The sequence below is a fragment of the Lygodium microphyllum genome, chromosome 4 (assembly GCF_053477565.2).
Source record: "Lygodium microphyllum isolate KBCC chromosome 4, Lygodium_microphyllum_v1.1.10, whole genome shotgun sequence".
NCBI classification, from domain to species: domain Eukaryota; kingdom Viridiplantae; phylum Streptophyta; class Polypodiopsida; order Schizaeales; family Lygodiaceae; genus Lygodium; species Lygodium microphyllum.
In genome coordinates, this window is record NC_141138.1 from 121,052,910 (window position 1) to 121,070,477 (window position 17,568).

The 17,568-nt window shown below is 39.3% G+C and overlaps 1 long non-coding RNA gene across 1 annotated transcript; it reads right to left on the reverse strand.

Annotated features, from left to right (window-relative positions):
* Positions 1-10,080: 10,080 nt before the first annotated feature.
* On the reverse strand, positions 10,081-11,476 carry LOC148037550 (uncharacterized). The gene is made up of 3 exons (XR_015690790.1): positions 10,440-11,476; positions 10,243-10,344; positions 10,081-10,147 (listed from the first exon to the last, which is right to left on the reverse strand). It is a non-coding gene; the product is annotated as an uncharacterized LOC148037550 (long non-coding RNA).
* Between the last annotated feature and the right edge of the window lie 6,092 nt (positions 11,477-17,568).

Below are 17,568 nucleotides of genomic sequence, written 5' to 3' on the forward strand. Positions count from 1 at the left end.
CTATTCCTACAATGTTTGGAAAAGGATACCATTCTTTTTGTTGAATGATTGAATAACGTCCTAAATGCTTTTACATTAAACTGATTGTGGGGTGTGATTTAGATGATTATTCCAAGTGTTTGCATTTGATGGTAAATGCATGGCAAGGATCAATAATGACAAGTTGCCATGGAAAATAAAGGAATATTTTTGTGAAAGATTATATTAGGTCGATTGCCTTGATTGTACTTGATTCTTAATTGGATTAATCAAGGAATGATATTTTGTGTGGGTGGATCATCTCCAAGGTCACACCGCCTTTCAACCCAAGAGGACATTGCTTGATTTAGAGGCCGAAGGTTGAGTGGTGAAAAGGCCAACCACGAAAATTGTATCTTACTCCTAGATCACTTGGGGTCAGTGGAGCTCTGGACAACCCTTGCTGAGTCTAGGACAGAGTTGAAGACTGCCGTGAGCCCAACATCTAGAGCATTGAAAGATCCTATTCTAGATCATGGATGGAAATTATGGTGCCATGTGATTTAGACCGAATACTTCTGTTGGACAGAAGGGATACTTAATTTCTCCTATGTGGGCAGGGGACAAAGCTTAACTTGAAGATAAGTTAAGAAACTTGTTTATCAAAAGGACTGCTTGCTCTGTTTTCGTGTATGTGCCATAAATTACGCGAACGAACCCTATCCCCTAAAAGGTTTAATTAAGGAAGCTAGTTTTAAATGTCACACATAAATGTGGTAGGACCTAATAAGATAATTAAAGAATTCCTATTGAGGGAAGCGGGTGGACGAAACCCCTGAAGGGTTATCCCAGAGAGCTAGGAGTCTTCTCACAAGGTTTTACCATTGTTTGACCTTTAAGTATTGATAGGTTAGAACCCAATTCATATCGTTTTAGGGGACAAGAATGGGACTATGCCTACAAGCAGAGAGGTTGAGCAGCACATTCCTCTCATTTCCCATTCTCTTTAAACCAAGTGTGGTATGGATCTAATTCGCATTGGGTATCTCTACATAAAGTAGGATGTCCGAAACCCAACACTAGAATGCTGTCAAGAGACCTTGGCTCCCCTAGGAACCCAAATTTTAGGTCAATCCTAGTGGGTTTGGCCGCAAAAATTCCGTTGGGAGGTGGACTCAGGAAGCCCCAGGTGACAAACCCCGAAACATTCCAAGGGAGTGCCGGGCAGAGACGCTTAGATTGGACCACTAAAATGTACTTGGACAGCCAATAGTCAAGCACATTACAAGAAGCTTCCTCTGATGCCCTTGCGGCACTCTTCACAGAATTCACAATGGAAATAAAAGGTTCCCTTCCAAGCCAGATGCATCCTAGAAATGTTAATGATAGGCCAACAAATGTAGTTCCATTTCCAATCTTTAAGGGAAAATACAATGAAGACCCCAATCTTCATGTAGCTAAGTTCATGGTATCCTGTGCAGCCAATAATGCAAAATCCCAAAGCATTGGTTAGTGATATTTTCTAGTACTTTCAAAGGTGTGGCATTTCAGTGGTATTAGAGACAAGCAACAAGAACTTTTGACACATGGGATGACCTAAAGGTAGCCATTCTTACCAAATTCAGGTGCAAAGGTTTTGAAGAGCGCATGTGAGAAGAGTTTATAAACTTTAGTCAGTTTTTTTTAGAACAGGTAAAAGCATATGTCTCTAGAATTGAATTCATAATGAAGAGATGGACCAATCATAATTTCGATGAAGATATCCAAAAGGGAGTTAAGAAGACCAGTCAACTTATAAACTACAATGGAAGGTGCAAGATTATTTGATGAAGTTGAAGCAAGGTTATATATGACCTCATGAAGAGGAGTCATAACTCCTCCAATGCCAGGAATGGTATAACCACCAAATGTAATCCAAGGGACTATTCCTTACCCCTATTCCCATATGTAAACAGTGCCACAATATAGTGCATCAAATCCACATTGATCTTAGACGGCAATGTCTCAAATGATGGTTCAACCACAACAACAATGGTCTCAAACAATTTTCCCAATGGCAACTCAACAACAAAAATGGAACCCTACCAATTGGAACAAGCAAAACCAATAGCCTCAACAGGAGATCCGAATCAAAATTAGAACAGAGGACCAACCCAACTATCTATATAATGATTATAGAGACTTCAAAAAACCCTACTGCAAGTACTCTAGGAGGAGAAATTTTCAAGGACTATTTGTCCAATTCAATTGTTGCAAGCATCAAGAAAGAGTTTATGAATGTGATCACAAAATAGTTGCAAACACTGAAAGTGAATACCACTACATATCCATATTGTAGGAGCAAGAAGAGATGTTATGAGATCAAACACATGGTTTTGAAAGTGCCATCAAGCAGGAGATTTAGCCATTGAATGTACCTAAAAGCTAACTATCATTGGAGCCTTCTGTTTTTACTGTCTAAGAAAGAATCACACAGAGGATATCTGCTCTCTACATGAGATGCATGATAGAATAAAGAAAGATGAGGAACCAAGGTTCAACATGCTGGAATCCAAGATAACAACCTAAGATATCAACCCAAATCCTAGAGATTTTGGTCCTAATTTTGATCCAAGGAGGTACCCTGTCTAAAATTACAAAGGAAGACAGGATAGAGATCAAAAGTGAAATGCTACAAATATGGAGAGAATGATCACATCTCCTCAAATTGCCCAAACCCTAGAAAATTCATGGATTACAAGCCCCTCTATAGCTAATGCAAAAGAGAAGGTTACACTGCTAAAGACTACCCTAGTCTAGTTCTTGTTAAGTCTAATGCCACACACAACCAATAGAAGAATCATGAGCTTGCCTCCCATCTCATAAAATTGAAAGTAGTTGCAGTTATACGTGCTAAGAAAAGAGAGGCAACAGTTCTAAAAGAGAAAATTCCACTTATAAAAGTTGTCAAGTTCAAGCTCCCAACAGAGCCACAGAGCAATATAGTACAAGACAATCTAGTGCCATAGAAGGTTACATAGGCAATCCATGACGTAGAACCAAAGGACTAGGAGATAGAAGAGATGGATGTACCACCATTGATAGATTAAGTAGTGATGTAGCCCTTGCTTGAAGAAAGAGAAAAATGAAAGAGAATATCATTCCCCTCCCTAGCCGTTTGGAAAAGCCAATGAACCCTACCAAGGAGTATGACTTGGTGAAGGACTTGGATACCTTTCACCCTAATGTGACATTTTGAAAAGCTGTTGATGTTGTCACCCTATTGTTGTAGAAAGAGATTCAAAATCATTCTCACATGAAGATGAGGCTTGAGGCTTATCAATCGGGCATCTACATTCAAAAACCAATAAGGTTCCAAAGCCTTTCTAGATCTTGGCACTCCAAAGATTGGCATTTGGATAGAAGGCTCCTTCATTGCAAGTGCATTGATAGATGGAGGCTCTTGAGTAAACATAATGACAAATGTGATGATGAAAGATCTAGGCCTGCAAAGCATGCAACCTACTTAGTGGCTCATTAGACTAGTTTATTAGATCATAATAAAGCCTTTAAGTATCCTTTCTTACATAAAGACCACAGTTGTAGAGGCAGAGATTACTGGATGACATATCTAGTGGTAAATTCTAACTCTTATGGAACATCTTACCAGTTGTTACTCGAAAGACCATGTCTATTTGAAGCACGAGCATGGATGGATTGGTTTAAAGGAAACCTAAACCTAGGTAGGGGACCCAACAAAGTAGTGTTGAAGCTCTATGATTCGCAAAAGGAAATGGGTCCACCTTGATAAAAGTCTCCTTTGACTCTCCCAATGAATCAGAGGATGGATCAGTTGAACAAGATACTGTCAAGCAGATTTTCCAAAAGAAACCTAAAGCACAGTCCCTAATAGTGGACATTAAAAGCCTCAACTCCCAAAAGATGCAAAGTCATTATTGATGGGTTAATATCTCCTACCTAAAATAGGAATGACATTCGAAATTATCTCTAATAATGAGATAGAGGAATAAATATATTGCTCTCCTTATTACATGGCCATAGCAGAGCCAAAGACAAAAGCCGAAGCAAAAATAAAGAGCTTGTTCTTCTCTTACAGAGCCCCTATAGAGGCAGAGATAGAGTCCAAAGAGGACAATGATGAAAGTGAAGATGTAGATTATGAAAGTGACATGGAAGAAGCAATCCAACCAGAAGAGGATACTAATGAGAAAAATGTCCTAGAGGTCACTGAAGCTGAAGATCCCATTCTGTCAGATAGAATGACTATGATACCCTTCAGACCTGTAAATGAATCTCATCATATGGAAAAGATTTATAAAAAGTGGATTAAGTAAAATAAGCCTTCCTTTGGCAATGGATATTGTCCCCCTAACCTACCCTTCTCGAGAAAGGATGATGATGACACACCCTACTAGCAAGCACGAGTCCTACAGCCCAAAAAAAACTTACATAGTCCATGTTATGTGACATTCCTAAATGCATTCTCAAAAGATGAATCCTCAAGTCAAGAAGTGAGTACCCCACAACTCACATTAGTGAAAATCTTCATACTATTCTAGCATCCAGAAGGATTTGCAGAGTTGCAAAGCTGAAAGTAAAAAATGATGATTCTAGTGGAGCATCAGATGAGGACACCACTCCCTTGAAAGAGTCGGATCTATATCTAGAAGCAATCCACAGAACCTTCATCAAAGAGGTAGAAGGTGAAAAGTAGTTGACATTTATTGATATAGATGGCATGGAAAGACAGCTCAATGTGGGTAGCAACCTTCCAAAAGAGGAGTTATTGACCCTTCATAACCTACTGAAGGAGAATTTGGATATTTTGCTTGGTCTTACAAAGACTTAAAGGGGATTGATCCCACTCTATGTTAACATCGCATTGACCTAGAACCAATGCTAAACTAGTACAGTAACATCAAAGGTACATAAATCCTAACTATTCAGCCTTAGTTAAGACAGAGTTGTTGATACTCTTAAAAGCGAAGTTCATCAATCCAGTGGCAAATAGTGAATGGGTTTTTCCCATCGTAGTCATACCTAGGAAGAGTGGAAAGTTTCAAATCTATGTGGACTTTTGAAATCTGAATTTCAAAACAAAGAAATATCATTTCACTATCCCCTTCACCGATGAATTGTTAGACACAATTGCAAGTCATAAACTTTATTCCTTACTGGATGGTTTTAGTGGATACAATCAGGTAGAGATTGTAGAAGAAGACTAGTCCAAGATGATCTTCACAACAGAATGTGGTACCTATGCCTACAAAGTGATGCCATTTGGGCTTTGTGACACCCTTGCTACCTTTCAACAATGAGTCATGATAGTTGCATTCCAAAACCACTTGCATGATTTTATTGAGGTATATTTAGACGATTTCTATGTCTTCAATTCACATTGTAAGCATTGTGGACACATGGAGCAATGCTTTAGGAGTATGGAATCTCCCTCAACCGTGACAAATGTATCTTTGGAGTCTCCTTAGGTATTCTATTGGGCCGCATTTTCTCTATATAGGGGATAGCAATAGACCCTGCCAAGATTAAAAGATTGCAATCCTAATTGCACCAACTAATCTAAAACAGTTGAGGGTATTTCTTGGTCATGTGGGCTACTATAGGCGATTTATTGCTCACTTCACAACTAAGGCCTCCCCCAATATAGAAGCTCTTGAGAAAATATACAAAGTTCATTTGGACATATGACTCTAAAGAAGCCTTTAGTACCTTGAAGTAATGCTTGATCAGAGCACCCATCCTACAACCTTGTGATGATTGGATGAAGGAATTCCATGTGCACATTGATGCATCAGTCAAAGAGGCACCGACCAATTTATTATGCAAGCCTAAAAGTCATTGATAGAGAGAAGAAATTTACAATGATAACAGAGCTTTAGTGCTTGGCAATGGTGTTCGCTTTGGAGAAGTTTTGGCATTACCTTCTATCAACACATTTCAAGTTTTACATGGATCATGAAGCTCAGTCCTTCTTAATGAATAAGGCAAGTGTCAAAGGCAAAATGATGATATGGCTCCTTCTATTTCAAGTTTTACGTGGATCATGAAGCTCTATCCCTCTCAATGAATAAGGAAAATGTCAAAGGCAAAATGATAATATGGCTCCTTTTATTCCAAGAGTTTAATTTTGAAGTGGTCACTAAATCGAGTTGTTCCCATGTCCTCACTAATCATCTGTATGAATCAACGAATGGAAAAGCCTACAAAAACCAATGTAATACCACTACAACCGATCCTTCCCTTGAAGTCGTTTTAGAAATAGGGCACTGACTTCGTGGGTCCCATTGACCCTCCAACCAAAAGGAAGCAGAATAAATACATTCTAGTATGTACTAATTATGTGACAAAGTGGTGTGAAGCCAAAGCTCTCAAGTGCGATGATGGCAACAGTGTGGCTTTGTTTCTATACAAGAATATTATCACTCACTTTGGCAATCCCTTAGACCTTGTCGATGAAAAAGGTACTCACTTTCTAAATAAGATCATGGAAGAGCTAATGTAGATCTATAAGATCAATCATTACAAGTCCACACCCTATTACCCTAGAGCCAATGGCCAAGTCAAAGTCACCAATCACATCCTTTGTTCAATCTTGACAAAGATAATTGTCACATATCACCGTGATTGGGATGTTTGACTTACAGAAGCCCTCTAGGCATAAAAAACTCCATAAGGCCACAACACACCAGACACCTTTCCAATTCCTATATCGTATAGAACCTCCCATAAGGCCACAACATGCCAGACATCTTTCCAGTTGCTATATCATACAAAATTCATTTTTTCTATTAAGTTGAAATTTCCCTCTCTTTGACGACCAGTGGCCATCACACAGTGCCTAGGAGATGTTGAGTCCCTACATTGCCATCTCCTATACTTAGAATGTTTGGACGACACTCAAAGAATGGCCTTAGAATGTATGGAAGCCACACAAGCTCGATGCAAAGCTTACCATGATAGCTTCATCAAATAGAAAGAATTCAAAAGAAGGTGATCTCATCCTTATCTATGATTCACACTTTAGCATTTCTTGGAAAGGTTCAACAACATTGGATGGGCCCTTAGAATGTACTTACAATCAACCCTAATAGCTCTAGATGCTTCTAATGATCCTTTCATGATCAGTGGCTATCGCCTAAAGAAGTATCATTCTCTCTAGGGATATTGAAAATCATCGTTCATAGTCCATTTCTCCCTTTGGCATTGCTTCTTAATGCTTCTTATGTTGCTTTGATAGTCATCACCATGTGGATTTTATTGCTGAAGCGATTGATATCTTTTGTGCCCTATATTCTAGCTCTTGTTCCTATTCTATTTTTTTTCTTTCCAATCTAACAAATGTGGTGGGGTTAATTTTGAACACTGGGATTTTTTATTGAAAAAGAAATAGAGAAAAAATAATAAGTTATGGGAGAAAATGACCAGTCCTTGCCATACCAACCTACTCTTTCGGGAAAAGATGGCAACACCCTTGAGAGTGGGAGGAAGAGAAAGAAATAAAAAACTAATAAAATATTATGGAAGAAAATGAAGAAATTACATGTCATAACATGCCTCACTCTAAGCAAATGTAGTAATACCCTTGGGCGGGAAACAGGCTGTGAAAAAGGTAGTAATATCCTGCAGTATAGATTGGTTGAGTAATCAGTCAATTTTCCAAGATACAATCCTGAAGCTACCTCCCTTGGTACACTTTGTCCTATCACTTTACAAAACATCTAACTCCTACAATAGACAAAAGTTCTTCATACAACCCATATTCCTAATTTATTGGCTAACTCCATGGGTATGCCTCGTCTTTAGAAGATATTCATCATCATCAACAAGCCTAAGCTGATCTTCATTGACAACCCCTTTGAGTGATGCAAGTATTCATCCTAATCAGATGGGGATGTGAGTATGGACTACCCTATATTCATCAACAAAGTGTGAGACACATGGTGAGGTGAGTGACCAATCCTTGCCCTTCAAATCCAAATGAGAGATGAGATGTGTGAATGGAGTGTTGCACGCTTGAGTTGGGCCTCTCAATGCAAAAAGCATGATTTGTTCTTGTGAACGGCACTAAAAGGCTCCCTGGCCTTCCTTCTCGCACTCTATGCCAACACAAGATGGAATGCACATTTGCACCATCCATTGTGCACAAGGCATACAAACCTTTACACAAGTGAAAATAAGGATTACATCAATAGGTGTAAGGAGCTGGATTTCCCTTCTATATCTACCAACAAAGCGTGAGACAGAAGTGGGACTAAGCATAAGTAATCTTTTCTTCAATCAATTGAGAGGTAAGGATTGTGAGATGTTTGGGTCAAGTATGTTCATGTTTCCATCTACACACATGGGATAAGCCTTTGTCACCACATCAAGACATGTCATTATATAATGTACATTGTACCACCATACTCCTTGGCCTTCCTTCTTGCACCTATCCCAAATGGGACCAAACGAATTGATGCACCATCACTTTTGGAAGCCGGAATACTCTCTCTATGCCATCTCTTGTGTCAATTTCTAAACCAGTGTGAGATAAGGGTTTTCTTCATTCGTCTTCAAGTGACATGAGGTATGGAATGAGAGACTACTCTATCCACATGAGTGGCTGTTGAGCTGACTCTTGTATTCTTTGTCCCCTCAGCAACTTAATGCATCTTTATTAACAATGCTACCCCCCTTGGTACTGATGCTTGGTCCCTACCTAGATTGAAGTATGCTATGGAGAGTTATGATACCTCTTCAGTCAACTTCGACCCTTAGCACATCAATGTTATCCACATCAACCCCTAGCTAAATAGGCCAAGTGTTTTTAATCCTATCTCTTATGTTTATATATATATATATATATATATATATCATAGCTTAATTATGGGGATGCAAGGGTTTGATTGACTGATAAGTTTTAGACCCCTACTAATTCGCAATACCAATCCATTAAGCTTTTAAGTCTAGGAATGAGTCATTGCGTATCTATTCTATACACACTTATGAAAACCCTTCTCTATCTGCTCTTTAAATGATATAATTTTTTTTCTATACCCTGCTATGGTCCCTCCCCCATCCATCCCTCTTGTTCTACCCCGTACCTGGGGTCTTCCCTTCTCCCTTTCGTTATTTTTCTCTTTTTCTCATTTTTTCAAGTGAACACACCCTTGCTTCAGCGCAATTGCACTTTAATGTTATAGCCATGTTTGTTCCTTTGAACTCGATATTTTTTCCTTTTACAGTCCCATGTTTTGACTTACAGTTCATCCATTATTTATTTTTTACCATTTTTATACTCTTTGGATGTATTTTCATGGGCACATCAACAGAATGCCAAATTATTGTTAGGACCTAGACTTGCATAGAGATTTGCGCTAGATGCATAGATCACTTTTAATCACGACTCTATCTCCTTTGCTCATGTAATTGCAGTATCTATATCAACAAGATGAACACTACTCAATTGCACTTGGATATTGAAATCCAATCCATGTAGAAAATACTATAGTTGGACAATAAGTGGAATGGGAATAGAGGCTTGGAATTTGAAAAACACCTCCTTCAATTTCTTGGCATAAGCTCAAGCATTCTCACTACAAGATATAGGCCTTATACCAATATTAAAAGCGACGAAAATGTTCATAAAGAAATTTACCCCCATCGTCGCAAAAAGTGTCGTTATTAGCGATGCCATATAACAGTTGGTATTAGCGTTGTTATCAACATTACTATTTGCGTCGGTACAGACGCAAATAACTACGCTGATAACTATACTTTGTGACGCACTTTGTGATGCTAATAGCGACGCATGCAGTAAATTTGTGACGATAATAGCGACGGTAAGAGGAAAAAAATAATTTTTATGGCAGGGCAGCAAGATACCCTGCCACATATAGCACTATGTGCTTTATTTAGGCCATACAAAATAGTTTCAGTAATGTGTACAATGCTCATGTAAATAATGATAAAGTGTACTTAAATCATAACACTAATATATGAAATAAATATATTATCGCATAATGAAAGCGACCGGTACAATCATGGCAAGATACTACTACTACATAAAAAATGTCTACACAGGTCACGTGACCAAAAAAGAAGGGTATGTGAGCTCCAAGGATCCCAGGGTGAGCTATAGATCCTTGCCATCTGAAATCTCGTCCCACCGCAAAGGAGCATCAAATGAACTCTGCAAAAAAAGCAACAACTACACATCAGTCCACCATACAATAATGCATTCTAATTAAACATAGTAACTACGGACAAGAAAGATGAGTGACTTACAGGGTCACCACGTCCATACAATCGATCAATCAATGCAGTGAGACCATGCCTCTCTGTATATCGAGTCTCAAGGCCGATGGGATCGCGATTTGTAATGGAGTACTACAAAGAAAACAAAATACAATTGTTAATAACATGATTGTCAGTACAAAGAACATTGCAAAAAAATAAGCAAGCAAAATAAAAGAAAAACTTACAAAGTCCTTCAGATATGTCATGTGGCCACCACTTCCAAGATGATGGATCACTTTGATCTCTAGTCATGCCCTCGCCATCTCGCGCTGCTGTTTTCAACATCTTGGAGAATCTGTAGCCTCCTCCCTAAGTCAGCGCCAGCCATCCACGTCTAGCCACTCGGGCTTTGAAGCCCCACTCTTGAGTGTCTTGCGTGCATCCGATCGTCTATGTGATGTATATGCACGCATGCACTCCATTATCTAGCCCGTAGAAAATCTATCTGCTGCGACTGGTACCGAAAACTTCTCATGAAAGGATACTACTATGTAGTCATTGTCCCCCTCCGATATGTTATTTCAATGATCCAAGACGTGCCAAAAAACTTGTTGGCACAACTCTCTCATGCAAGCCATCACCCTCCTCCCCTCATCATTTATGATAATGACTCCTGATCTATCATCTATAAGGTGGGCATACCTCTCTAGAGTATGCCTAAGATGGGTTATCTCCCACCTGCGACCACGCTTCTGGGCATATCCAAGAGACCCCTGTACATCCAGTGTACCTACCGGGGTAGTATCTATCGGAGTAGCACCCATAGGGGTGCCACTTGCGAACAACTGAGCAAAATTCAAAGTGACTAGAGTAGACGTTCCCACAGGTGTGACAAATCCCGAAGGTGACGCAACTCCAGCAGATCGGCGAGATGGAGACACTGCATTCGTACCTCCATAGCAACTACCTAAGCCACGCTCTCTCGAACCACCACGAGAGCGAGGAGTAGCACCTGTATCCCGAGCCGACTGTGGGCTCACTGCATCCGGATCTCTGTAACATCCCCTTGAACCACTCCCTCCATCTAGCCTAAGTCTGAAGCGTTGAACTCGTCTGCTAGAAACTAAAGCATCAAAGCGCGTCGAAGTAGATCTAATAGAGCAGCCTGATGATGTCCGAGATAGCTCTTGGTCCGCCGTATCTCTGAATCTCACCATCTGATCTGGAGATATACGCATAAAGATCTCCTATAGCTCCTCGTCGCTCATCCTGATAATCTAAATATCCACAAAGGTCACCTGGACACACAAAAAATGATGTTAGCATAATCAATATAAATCATACAAAGCACCGTAATATAAATCTTTTAAAAATGATCTTACTTAAAATGCATATCTTATGTACTCTTATAAGCGATTCATCAACGAATTGAGTAGGTGGATGCTCCAAGTATGAAATACCCTATAGTCCCATGTCAATCTCTTGACACAACTCCGCATACACTAAAAGGTCAATAGACATGTCACCACAAAATGATGAGTCCACCTCATTCTCAAACAATTCTTGGACTCCTATATTTCCATCATTGTTACCCGATATTGGCTTCTCTATATGCTCCAAGCTTTCGGTGGCCTTCACCCCTTGCAATATCGACCCCTCTATTTGCATATTGTCCTCATCTATGCTTAGAACATCACTTTGATCATATACTCTCACACTTCGGAGAGCTAAAGGTATAACATACCACCATCGAGATCATCAGGGGTTTTGATAGAAAATTACATATTCACAATCACGTACAATAGAGATTTAACTATTGTGGCATGTACCATATCGCAATATAATTTAAAAACACATGAGTTCATGCACTTGTTCACAATGAGTCGACAACACAAACGTGTCGCGTAAATCCATCCATTTTTTTTCGGAATCTATTTCAAGAAATCCAGATGGACCTCGTCGAACTATTGCTCCAGCTCCTTCAAGTACCACTTTGAAGAACTGCACATCAAATAGGATCATGGAGAAACTACGATAATCCACCGTGACAATACTTTGCAAGTTCCCAAAATACTTCATCTCATCTATAACCATATTTGGATCCATTGCTCGTCGTCGGCTCTCTTGCTCGAACCTTGCCATGATACCACAATATGTTATGGAGTGCATATTGTTAATATGCTCCACGTAAAAATGTTATCCGCATAGCCATATTATACTATATATTTTATACTATATATTGAAACACTCAATTAGTTGTCACATATTAAATATAGATACGACAAACCCTAAACACGTCATCACCTTTGGACTACATCCCCTCGAGAATTTTCACTCCTCGATTGAGACCTCCGCCCCTTCGTGACATGTTGCGATCAAAGCTCCATGCAACCATCGCGTTGACATAAACCGTGGCATCTCCTCCATGCCCTCGGGATATCAAATTGGTCAATGGCGCGTACTACGTCGAAATTCAGATCGCACTTCCTCTTGATCTTTCCTAGCTTGCTGGTATCTAGCAAGCCACGTCTCCATAGAGGCATGATGCAACATACAAAAGCAATTTACTTTCTCCTCCATTGCAACATCCATTCTTTTTTCTATCCCATTTCCAACCACCACATCTCCGGTCAGTCTATCCTCGTCATTCAATGACCATAGCATACTATTGTCTGAATCCACTGTTGGTAGCCATTGTGAAATATGCACTAGAGTCTTAGATACCAACCAACCTTCAACCATGCTACCTTCTGGACGAGCTCGTTGTCGCACAAAGCCTTTTAGGTTTTTCATGAAGCGCTCCAGGAAGAACCTCCATTGCGTATGGACAGGTCTAGCAATCTCCACTTCATCTAAAAGATACACAAAAAGGTGGATTCGTATCGTGAGCATGCTGGTAGGCATGTATTTCTCAAAGAGATAGACCGTCTCCACTGCTCCCCGACTCGCGGATTCAATAGAGGACGTCTTAATCTCCTTCTGTGAGATCCATTTCACTAAAGTTGACAACCTGTAAATTGCCCTGCGTATTTCTGGAGTAAGGCATCCTACGATCACGATCAGTAGTACAAACTACCACAAACGAGAAAGCATTATGAACAACGACTACACTTCAAATAGCAAAATATGCAGGCCACTTACAATCCATTCGTAGTACAAACCTAACATATCTTATGCCAATCATGGGACTTTAGCCGTGATAATTGGTTGTCTTTAGAAAACACAGACCTGAGGGAACGTATCATACCCATCGGAGTGCAAATAGACTTGACTATTTACTTCACAATGCGCTCTTCTTTAGTGAACAAAACCCAAGGAGCGCGAGGTAGCTGCAAGCGACCATCACCACTTAACTACGGCCAAAGCGTCTCCATCTTGCCTACCTCCTTCAAATCCATTCGTGCCCCTACAGTGTCTCCCTTTCCTGTGATGTGGTCCCATGGCAAGCTGCCCACGTTCTTGAAAATATACATGGGATCCAACAAGTGGTTGATTTGTAAGTGGGTCCAATATGGCAACTCATAGAAAACTGAGAACTGTCGCATTCCATTTGGATGTGACTCCGTGTGGACCATTTTCAGCTCGTATCAGCTTTGGGCATTCATACGTCCTGGAGGTCGTCTAAGAAAACCTTCCCTAAGTTCATGACCCTCTGGCAAGAAAGTGGCATGTCCTTGATGATATAGCATCTTCTTCATGGTTCGTGACCTTCGAGAGTCTAACTGTGGCTTGCACAATGGACATGCATGATAACTTGAGGTAACCAAACATGCCCCAACATCTATATCCAGTGAATGCAAACTTGAACAAGCTATGATAGATATTGCCAATGACGAGTTATAATAGATATTACTAACGAGAACGGAAGCCTACTTACTTGAGCACTCTCCCAATCCCGAAAAGTCATGCATGGTCCACATAAGAATGGCTCGAATATTAGCGGACTGCCAACCATCGTGCTTACTCATATCTTGCACGGTGACTCCCTCCTCCCACAAAATCTTAAGCTCATCGACTAATAGACAAAGATACACATCCATAATTTTGACTTTGTAGCGACTGGGAACGAGTAAGCTAAGAATGAGATGTCATTTCTTCGTAAAAAGCCATGGAGAGATATTGTAGTTGACAAGGACTATAGACCGCCACACACTGTAAGAAGTTGAGCGCAGACCAAATGGGTTCACACCATCCATAGTAAGACCAAGCCAAAGATTCCTAGAAAGGTAGAGTCAATATGGCTCCATGCCCGTAAATTCGCTGACATTCATTGAACTCCATATGTGGACCTATTCCGTGCATGCCACGTTGTCAAGCTCGCCATACCAGACATACAAAACATGTGGTTTATGCGGGGGATAAGCGAAAAGTCTCTAAGAACTTTTTGAGGAATGGTTTTTCCTTGCAAGTCCTGTCAATACCTGTGAGCACCACACATTGGACATGTCTTCATAGTCTCGTATTCTCTTTGAAACAGTATGCAATCATTGATACATGCATGGATGTTGTTATAGTCCATACCAAGCTTTCGTAAAACATGCCGTGCATCATCACAAGACTCACGTATGGTATTTACAAGTGGTAATATATGATACTTCAGTAATCTTTTAAAAAATCATAAAATACATTTAAAAAGCACAAATATTTTTAATGATAGTGCCAAAAAGGAATCAACAAAGCGTACGTACAAGGTACCTAAACAACTCGGTCACACTCACATCGCTCCACACATATTTTGCTTGCACACTTAGAAGTGCAAGCAGTATCCTCAGGCGAGATACTCGGCACCCATCATATAATGGTATGGATGCTTTCTCTTTAAGCGGATCAGAAGTCTCGACATCCATGGGTATCAATGCATGGCCTTTTGGATTGTCCAATAAGAAGGCTAGATGTTGACATCCATGGAGGGTAAATCTTCTCTCTCCAAATCTTGAGTTTTCTATTAAAAAAAGGGGTAGTGGGGATTAAAAAATGGAGAATGAATAGTACACAAAATTTGAGTTTCTCTCACCTCGTATTTCTCCCGTTTTTTTTGGAGAATTTTCAATTTTGATTTTTTCCCCTCACGAAATCAATTTGACCCAAAAGTTGAGCAACATACCACTTTTCCTCTCTTCTCTATACTCATGAATTTTCATCTCCATTGAAGCTCCCTGCTAAGAGTAATTAGGGTTTTAAGCATTCTGCTTACCTCTGCACTTTCTTATCCACGTAGCTCCAGATTTTGGGCAAAACACAGGTGCCCATCTCTCTTTGCATTTTCTCTTGTTTGCTAATTTTTCAATAGGGTTTGATGTTGTTTCTTACTATTGTTGTTGTTTTATTACAGAGGTTGTTTGGGGCAGGAGACAGAGGTGCTCATCTCTCTCTCCTTTCTTTTTCCCCTCTCTCTATGTATTGTTTCTCTTTTATGTTGTGTTTTCAATAGAATTTGATGTTGGTTCTAATTGTTGTTTTCTTGCAGAGTTTATTTGGAGCAAGACGCAAATGTGTTAATCTCTCTCTCTATTTGGTTTTTTTTTGCTGATATCTTTTTAATACAACACAATGTTAGTTCTAACCCTTGTCGTTGTTTTATTGTAGAGATCATTTTGGGTGACATTGCAAAAGTGCTTATCTCTCTCTCCCTCTCTCTTTCTCTCTCTATGTTTCCTCTTTTCTATTGTTTTTTCAGTATATCTTCATGTAAATACTAACTCTTGCAAAATTGTATTTTGCAAAGATCAATTTGGGCAAGATTGGATATGTACTCATTTCTTTCTCTCTCCCGCGTACTCAGACACTCTCTCTTTCTTCCTCTCTATCTTATCCATTTTCTAATATCTTTACAATAGGGTTTGATGCTAGTTCTAACTTAAGGATCAATTGTTGTTGCAGCACTTAACACAAGGTAGAGCAGAGATTCTGTAGCTCAATTTACAGGTAAATCTGCCATATTTTGTGGTGCCAAAATTTATTCATTTAATTAGCGACTTTTATGTTTAATGGGATTAATGTTTTCTTATGTCCATCATTTGCAATGGGTTTTGATTAGCAATGATTCAATCTTATCTTCAGCAGATCAGCTTATAGGTAAATTGGCCCTATTTTGTATTACTTCTATTCATGCAGTTATCTAGATATTTTTTGCTAAAAGAGATTCATGCAAGCATTTTTGTTAAAAATGAATTCATGTATGTGTTTTTTTGTACATGCAGGTATTGTACAATGTTTAGGTAAAGCATATAATTCTTGATCAACTATTTTGATATGGTGAGTGATTCCTTTGTGTTGGATGATATGGATCTACTGGAAGTCGATGGTTCAATAATCCTCTGCTTTATTGGTCCTATGTGTCTATTTGGATCTCCATGCCAATTGGCAATGATCCATGAACAACTAAGCAACTTGAAGAGGACCTTGTTTTTTTCTATGACTCCAAGTACATATTGCCCAAGGGGAGTCGAGAATATGGAACCCTTGAGTCTATGCACATATCGAATCTCAATAGCATAGAATGCCCATTGTGTAGTAGCAACATTTTGTACATGTGTAGCACAAAAATTTCAGCAGACATTGAATTCTATGAAGCTAAGCACCGGCTCAAAGAATGTACATCTAAGCTAGTTCATACCGATTGCAATTTTTGCACATGTATTCAAGGAATGTAAGGGTTTGAGACGTACCAAAAGCACGTACGTCATAAAAAATACATCAGAGGATTATGTAACAAGGATTCTAGGCAAAACTTGGGTATAAAAAATAACTCAGAGTCCTAACACAGTGGAGTGTCGAGTCACAACAAGGGACATGGCTTTCAGGTTCAAAATTTCTCTCTTAGTTTACTATTATCTTACTTTGGGATGAATCGGCTAACTTTCCTTTCCAATTACAGGTACTTTGTCACATGACAAACTTTATGCCTAGTATTCAAGTATCGTAGATGGAGGATGCTCAAGGGTAAATGGTTATGCCTTGATCAAGACATGCGTGAAAGTGCAGTTGTGGATGTTACTGTCATTTGTGAGGGCCGCAAACCCCAAGTGTTGCAAATGAATGATGATTAGCCCTTGAATATAATGCGCCATGAAATTACAATGTTAATGCAGAATCCACCTGTTAGCTTCTATTTTAAACTAGATGGTAGAAAAATTTGAAGCCGAGCTGAGGATATTGTTATCAACGGAAAGTGTGTGGCTCTGCATATTTTAGAAATTGTAGAGTCTCACTAAAAATCCCAACACCACAAGTTCTAATATCTAACACCTATAAATTTTTGGATTTTTTTGGCTAATAGAATATTGTCGCTTACAAACTTGTAATTTTTAAAAATTATGGTATTTTTACAAAATCATACACTTGTTATACACTTCTCACATCAACACATTTACA